Raw genomic sequence first — 8,645 nt, forward strand, 5'->3', positions numbered from 1 at the left:
AGGACTTGGACCTGAGCATCCTGCTGAGTGACCCATGTGCCTTTTCAGTCCTTCCTCTCCAGTTCTTCTCCAGCTGTACAAGGTTCTTAGGTAAGATGTGTCCTTCTCATTAATATGCAAATTACTTGAGTCTAAGGCAGTATATACAGGAATGTCCATAAAATGTAAACAACCTATGATCAGTGTCCTCTCCATAGTCCCTGAACAAACAGACACTAACCATGGAACGGAGCTCGATCTTTTTCATTTTCCTGTCAGTAACTTCAGGTAAGGGGCTCACCATTTCCAAATCTGATGAGGAAACAGGGCTTGAGGTGGCACTGACATCTACTCTGCCTTTCTCTTCACAGGTGTGCACTCGGAGGTTCAGCTGCAGCAATCTGGGTCTGAGCTGGTGCAGCCTGGGACTTCAGTGAAGATGTCCTGCAAGGCTTCTGGCTACACGTTTACCAGTTACAATATGCACTGGGTAAAGCAGAGGCCTGGGCAGGGTCTAGAATGGATTGGATATATTTATCCTGGAAATGGTGGTACTGGCTACAATCAGAAGTTCAAGGGCAAGGCCACACTGACTGCAGACAAATCCTCCAGCACAGCCTACATGGTACTCAGCAGCCTGACATCTGAGGACTCTGCGGTATATTACTGTGCAAGACACAGTGGTGCAGCCACATCCTGAGTGTGTCAGAAAACCTGAAGATGCAGGATGCTGCCCTGGGATTCAGATGACAGATGACTAATTTTTAGACTTGTTCAGAAATAGTAACTTTTTATTTTTTATTGGATATTTTATGTATTTACATTTCAAATATTATAACCTTTCCTAGTTTTTCCTCAGAATACCCCCTATCCCATCCACTCTCTATTACTTCTATAAGGGTGCTCCCCTCCCCTACTCACTCCCACCATACTTCCCTGGCATTCCCCTACACTGGGGAAAGCCTGTACAGGACCAAGGGCCTCTCTATCTATTGACGCCAGACAATGCCATCCTCTGCTACATATGCAATAAAAGCCATGAATCCCTCCATGTGTACTCTTTGGTTGCTGGTTTAATTCCTGGGACCTGTGGGGGTTCTGGTTGAATGATATTGTTTTTCTTCCTATGGGTTTGTATACCACTTCATCTTCTTAAGTTTGTCTCTACCTCCTCCATTGGGATTCATATGCTCAGTCCAATGGTTGTCTGTAAACATTTGCCTCTGTATTTGTGAGGCTTTGGCAGAACCTCTCCTGAGACAGATATAACAGGCTCCTGTCAGCATGTAAGTCTTGGCATCCTCAATATTGTCTGGGTGTGGTGTCTGTATATGGAAAGGATCCCCAAGTGGGGCAGTCTCTGGATGATCTTTCATTCACTTTCTGCTACACATTTTGTCTGTGTATTTCCTTTAGACAGGAGCTATTCCTGGTTAAAAATTTGAAGAAGACCCATCCCCTAGTCACAGGCCTTGCCTACCCTCTCTATATGGTCTCTACAGGTTCTCCCTCCCCATTGTTGGGCATTTCAGCTAATCTGATTACTGTTGGGTCCTGGGAGCCTCTTGATTTCCTGGCATCTGGGACTTGCTGGTGGCTACCTCCAACTCCCTATATCCCATTGTACACACCTGTGTTCAAATTCATGACCCTCTGTAGGAATAGTAAGTTTTAGTGTCCTTTTTTGCCTCCTCCTCATAGTCATATATGGCCTTTATGAACTTGTAAAAGGAAATCTATGAATAAAGTGATGCTGACTTACAACAAACCTACAGTGCATCATACCTTGCCCATCTCTTCACTAGTGTCCACCTCCACTGACATGTTTCTTACTTCAAAAAAAGCAAAAGTGTAAAGTAAAGATGCATGATAAAAATATCACTGGATCCTGAGAGACCAGAACTTTTGTTGACATAGTTTGGAATAAAGTATAATATGAATTTGGTCTATAAAATCCAAATCACTAAACATCTGGACATACAAACCCTTTTCTTTCATAGTCTTTAGTATTAAGTGACATTAGGTGTGTTTTTAAATGTGACTGTGTGTTCCAGCAAAAGTTTCAGTCTCTTAGAATGTGAGAAATATTTGTATCAGAGGAAAAAGTCATGTAAATATACTTCCTGTACCTTGGTGAAAATATTATTAAATCACTTTTCAGGGAACTTCTTTAAGAACACAATGTATGTACCTGTTAATCGAGGCAGATTCTGATATTTCATGTAAGAATTGGATCCCATACTTACTTTCTTTCTAGTCTCAGTATTCATCTCTAGAGTCACTAGCCTTTTAGAACATGAACTTATACAAATATAGCATCAACACTCATAGTCCATTGCACACCAGTTGCTCATCTATATTTTATAGACTATTTGTGAACAAGTGTCTCTGCATCCACAAATTTTTCTTGTGCTTTGTTTTTGGTGACTTTTCTTCTTGTTTGTATGTTTTGTCCTGTTCCCATTTTTTTGGTTTTCCTTTTTATTATTTTTAGATTCTGTTTGTTTTCTAATTAGATAAAGAAACAAAGTTGAGCTGGAAGAAAATGAGGAAGATGTTGGAGAATGGAAATCATTAATCAGAATATATTTCATGAAAAAAATCTATTTTCAATAAAAATAGAGAAAGAATTGCAAATTTTTAACAGATAAACAAAGCATTCAGATAATATTCTCATTGTGTCAATCTTCTATATGCTCAAATACTCAGTCTCATGTCTTCATTTTAATTGTTCAAAAGGTATTTAGAATCCATGACTGAAAGTATTTAATGATGAGGCACATGTGAAGTGTATAATGCTGGGGGGTAGTGAAATACATAAGTAATAGGTTTGGATTTTAGTCTCCCTTAATCTGTCTATGTCTCTGTCTCTCTGTGTGCATTTTTAGTAATGAATTTTTCCATTATTAATCTCTAAGTGCACAGAGCATTTTCTATTAAGAAGGTGTCATCGAGGGGAATACACCAAGTGAAGAAATGCAAATGAAAACATGGTGCAGATTGACTTTGTCAACTTGAATAAGACTTCAGGGATTCTAACCACAGAAATTTTATTCAAGATATGTTTTAACACAATATAATTTGGAAAAGAGACTCCAAGCAACAATAATTTCCATAATCATTCCAAATTCAGCTACTCAATGAAGCTTAATGTTTGATCATATAGAAAAATTTCATAAAGTTCTTGTGACCATGAGGGTAGATGCTATTGTAAAAGGCTAGCTCTAATATGATCTCTGACCAACAGCATACAGTTCAGCATGCAATAAAGTACATATGACACCTCCCCTAACGATGGGTAATAATCTCACAATAAAGTGTCTAAGATAATGAGTCAAAAGAATTAGAATGTGTTCTGTCCCTACAGATAGCAAAAGGATCAACAGGTTGATAAGAACCTCCAATCTCAGGGTTCTCTTTGGAGTGGAGGTATTTGATTTCAACTCCTTCCTTGAGGAGATATCTCTGTGTGACTAAAATTCCTGGTTCTCTCTTGCTTTTCTCTGAGTATAAGACCCTCATGTTCTCTACAATGTTAATGTCAATATTAACAATAATATTGATAAATATTTTTTGTCATGTGTCAGTGAAAGCCAAACATCTAAATAAATTTTTATGCAGAACAAAAGGAGCAGTTTCAGGGAGGAATGGTTCCTGAGTCTATATAGTATTTGTTTTTCTCTTTTAAAACCTTTGAAAGTCCAGAAATTGTCTCCACTGCTAGTTAATCCTTATAATGAAGGACACAAAAACTGTAGCAGATTTCTGGTGTTAGTTCCTAAAAATCGATGTCACGCTCTTAAAAATGATACAGAAACATAAATGACAATGTTTGACGGTCCTTTCATTCACCAGGCAAACAGTTTACCTTATAGTTGAAAAAAATTCCCCAATTGGAAATTGAAGTCAAGCAAGTGATAGACCCGTATGACAAAAAGTAAAGGATTTGAATAAAAAATTTAAGAAGATATCAAAAGTAGAAATATATGCCCTTCTCCTGAATTGGTAACATAGTAGAAATGGTCATCCTACCAAAACCAATCTACAGATTCATTTTAATACCCATCAAAATTTCAACAAAATTCTTTATAGATCTTTAAAGAACAACACTCAAAATTATAGAGAAATGCAATAAAATCCTAGACAACAAATTATCCTGTAATATTTGGAGATATTAGCATCCATTGTTTCAGAGTTTACTACAGAGCTACAGTAATAAAAATTGCAGGGTACTCAAATAAAACAAGAAAGGTTTATAATCAGAAATTATTCAAATTTCAAATGTAAACCCACACATCTATGCATAAGGTGTTTTTGATAAAGAAACAAGAAATTCACAATGAAAGAAAGAAAGCATTGTTATCAATGCTGGTCTACCTTCATGTCATCATGTAGAAGAATGCAAATATATCTCTGTCTGTTCCCATGCACAATCCTCAAGACTAACTGGATGAAAAACCTCAATGTGAAAGCAGATATCTTGAGCCTGAAGAAGAGAATGTGGGGAAGAGTTTAGAACTCCTTAGCATAGGAGACAACTTTATGAACAGAACAGCAATAGCATGGTTGCTCGTAGCCACAATCACTAAATGGAACTTAATAAAACAGAATGTTCTATAAAGCAAAGAACATCATGAATAGGAACAAATAGTAGCCTATAGAATGGGAAAAGATTTTTACCAACTCCGTATCTGAAAGAGGTCTGATATACAGCTAAGTACTCAAGAATCTAGACTCAAGAATCAACAAAACAATCCAATGTAAAAATGGGTTTCAAGTCTAGACATAATTCTCAACAAAGTAATCACTAATGGCAGAGAAGCACTTAAAGGAATGTTCAACTTCCTTAGCCAACAGAAAAATGCAAAACAAAATGAGTTTGGGATTTCATCTTACAGATGTCAGAATGTCAAAGAACAAAATCACAAGTGACAGTTAATGCTGGAGAGGATGTGGAGCATGGAGAACACTCCTCTAATTCTGATATAAGTGGACACTTTTATAGCCACTTTGGAGCATACATTTATATTAAAATTATTATTACAAGTAAATATCCTTTGTTAATTAATATTGCACATATGTATTTCATTCATTACATATGAGCCTTTTTGGAAGGAGAACATCAATTGCATATTCATTTAAAAGAAAGCTACAGAGTTTCAAACATGAGGTGTTAAACATCCAGTCATCACCATCAGCAGCATATGTAAATTTATCTGAAACAACTTCCACTGACAAGAGGGTTTCTTCAGCTGGAAAATATGATCATGAGTTGAGAGCACCGACCTTGATGTTCCATTCACAGGGCTAATTGATGATACCATTTTATATATCAAATGTTTCCACTGCAGAACTTTTTCCTTCACATGTCACTTTGATAAACAGGGATACATAGTCATGCATACAGCACTGATTGGAAACACATTAAATAAACTCTCACCTTGAGTATATCTGAAGTCTGGAATTTTGAACAATAAAGGGTGGGAATTAGATGAAATGCCCAAGAGTGGGGTGAGAAAATATGTAGAGTCCATTTCCAGTAGAATGAGATGGCATCAAGTAGAGGGATGGGGTTGCCACCCAACAGTAAAATATTTTTACCCAGTGTTCTTCCTATCTAAAATAGATGCAGAAATAAAAATGGAAAGGAGATTCAGTGACTGCCTCAAATTTGAATCCAGTTCACGGGAAGGCTCCAAGGCTTGACACTATTGCTGACACTATATATGGTGTACTTACATAAGGAGCCTAGTATGGCTTCCCTCTGAGAGGCCCAAGAAGCAATTGAAAGGGTCAGATGCAGATATGTAGACCCAACCAATGCTCCACAGAAGGTGTGGAGCCCTGTGCTTGAATTAGGGAAAGGCTGAGAGAAACTGAGGAGGAGGGCAACCTTATAGGAAGACCAGCAGTCTTAAGTAGGTTGGACCCCTGACATCTCTTGGGCACTGAAGTACCAGCCAGGCAACATTCAGTAGTGTATAAGAGGCTCCAGACACTTACCCAGCAGAGAACTGCTTTGTCTGGCCTCAGTAGAGAAGATACACATAAGCCCTGGGAGAGACTTGAGGCCCCAGGGAGGAGGGAGGTCTTGTGGGGTTAGGGTGGGCTAGGGTGGGATGGAGTGCACACATCCTTTTGGAGACAGGAGGAGGAATAGGTTGTGGAATGTTCGAGGGTGGACTGGGAAGGGGCTAATGACTGGACTGTAATACAAAGATTAAAGAATGAAAAAAAAATTAAAAATCCATTCAGTGAAATACTTGAGTAAATGAGCTGCTCCAAATTTTCCACAATATTTTCAAGGTCTTAAGACCTCATTGGTAGGGTGCTTAACATCTATATTTATATAACTTTGTTCTAACAAATTTATAGAATACATAAAGTACTTTAGTTTTTGTACCACATAGTTTACACTTGTCCTCAGACAGTCACACTGAAACCTAGAAGTACTCCATGCATGTCTGAAAAATCTTGCATGTAAGATTCAGAGAGAGTGAGTATTAAATCAATAAAATTGTTCCACATAATTCTGTGTTGGGCTGGGCTTTTTGTGCGCTGTGTAAAAATTGTGTTTGTATCATTCAAATACTGATTTGTGGACAGCAGAATGTTGAGTCCCAACCATACTTTGGCATTGTTATTAATATCTGTAAACATAATATAGAAACACTCTATCACTGACCTCTTGACTGGATTTTAAAAAAGCTGATGGCATATATCAAAGAAGAGAATAGGCAGGGCATGTGGGCATAGATAGGAACACTGGAAACTAGTAAGGAGCAGATGTCACCAGCCAAATGCAGAGGAAGAAGCAGGGTAGGACTGAAGGAGAGGTAACTAACAAGTCTTCTGGCAGAACACAGATTAATATGGATGGATTATTTAAAGTTATAAAAGCTATTTTGATTTCCAGTAAGATAAAACTTAAATCTATAATTAATAAATAGAAGTTGTGGTATTTTAATTCAGAGGTAGTATAGACATAGTAAACCTATATTTATATAACCATGCTAATGTGTTATTGTGAGCATATGTATCTACCACAATTATTGGGTCAATAATTTTAGAGAAGTGTTACATCACACACTCAATCAATATATAATTAAATACACATGACCACATATTCCTACATAGTGCTATTGGTTTCTCCAATTTCTGGGACAATGTTTCAAATTTATCCTTCATTAGTGAAGCCTCAAATCCTGTAATGCTTCACTAACACATACCTTGCACAGGAATAAGACTATCCTGTATTGAAAAACTATACAGAGAGTGATAAAGCTTTTTAATCCATATATTTCCACCCATTATTATCATTGTCAATTAGATTTCCTTGTTCCCTTCATGCCATTAAAAATGTGCACATGCAGATTGGGAAACAGATTGAGTTTCAGAATACATTTGCTTAATTTCAACTTTCTTCTCAATGTGAATTTTTTTGAACTATTAACTTCACTGTGAGTACCACAGTGGTTCTTCCTCTTTCTGTTAACTCCTGTATGTGACTGTCCCAGGAATTCATACATGCACTTATGGCGTGATGCTCAAGACTCATTGTTGACCTTATGTCCTCAGCTACTCTTACCCAGGTACAGCCTCATGAAGGCAACAAATACCCTGATCACTCTTCTTTATATTTTATTACAAATGCGAACTTTAGAGCTGGATCCAACTGCCACTATGAAAGCAGATAAGTTTGAGATTGTCATTGATGATAATGGATAAACAACTTAAATTCAGTTTCTGAGACATCAGTCATCTTCTCCAGATAAACAAGATGCCATTTCTCTCTGCATCTGAGCCCTGCAAGCACACTAGTTGTAGAGATATGTTACTGTTGAACTCAGTCTGGGCAGGTGAGTTCATGACCAAAAGAGTTCATGACCAAAAGAGGGCACAATGAGGCCAAGAATCTGCAGGAAAGAGATGTGTTGGGTGTAGAGAAGACTTTGTATCCTCTGTGGTTTCCTTTCTTAACTTGCATGTAAATATTGTGATTGACATGTACCGAATATTTCCATGCTCAAACACTGAATATTCTTTGTTAAACATTTCAAAGAATTATATTTTCTTGATAATGTATATATATATATATATATATATATATATATATATATATATATACAAACATTTGATGCAATCTTTTGTTGACAGATTTCTATAATTTAGTTATTCTGATAGTGCTGCAATAATCATTCATGTACAAATGTTTCTGAAATATATTTAGTTTTGGTCATTTGGGTGCTTTTTTAAAGTATATAATATGTTTGAAAGTCAAATTTTAATTTTATGTGTTGAAAGGAGGCCATAAATTCTATTATCATAGCTGTTTTTGAAACACACCATCAGTATTGTCATTCCTATAGCCACCTGCAAATCTGTCTCTTAACCTTGTCAAAAAAAGGAGACAGTGTCTCTGGCTGCAAAACTTTTCAGAGCACAGCCCCTTAAGTTACATCCACAGCCTCAGCACAAGGCTTTGGAATGGGCTTCCTCAGGCAGGTTTAGGACTTGAAACTCAGCAGCTTGATGCCTGACCCAGGTCTCTCTTTTTCTCCAGCAAGAGGAGGTTCTTATCTAAGATGTGCCCTGCTCATGAATATGCAAATCATGGGAATCTATGGGGTTAGTTATAGGGTTGTCTACACCCCACAAAAATCTAA

At 37.2% G+C, this 8,645-nt stretch overlaps 1 pseudogene; it reads left to right on the forward strand.

The window, feature by feature from the left end:
• The first annotated feature begins 221 nt into the window (after window positions 1-221).
• LOC143437162 (Ig heavy chain V region 108A pseudogene) lies at window positions 222-679 on the forward strand (annotated as a pseudogene).
• Window positions 680-8,645: the final 7,966 nt, after the last annotated feature.

The sequence above is a fragment of the Arvicanthis niloticus genome, chromosome 23 (assembly GCF_011762505.2).
Source record: "Arvicanthis niloticus isolate mArvNil1 chromosome 23, mArvNil1.pat.X, whole genome shotgun sequence".
NCBI lineage: Eukaryota > Metazoa > Chordata > Mammalia > Rodentia > Muridae > Arvicanthis > Arvicanthis niloticus.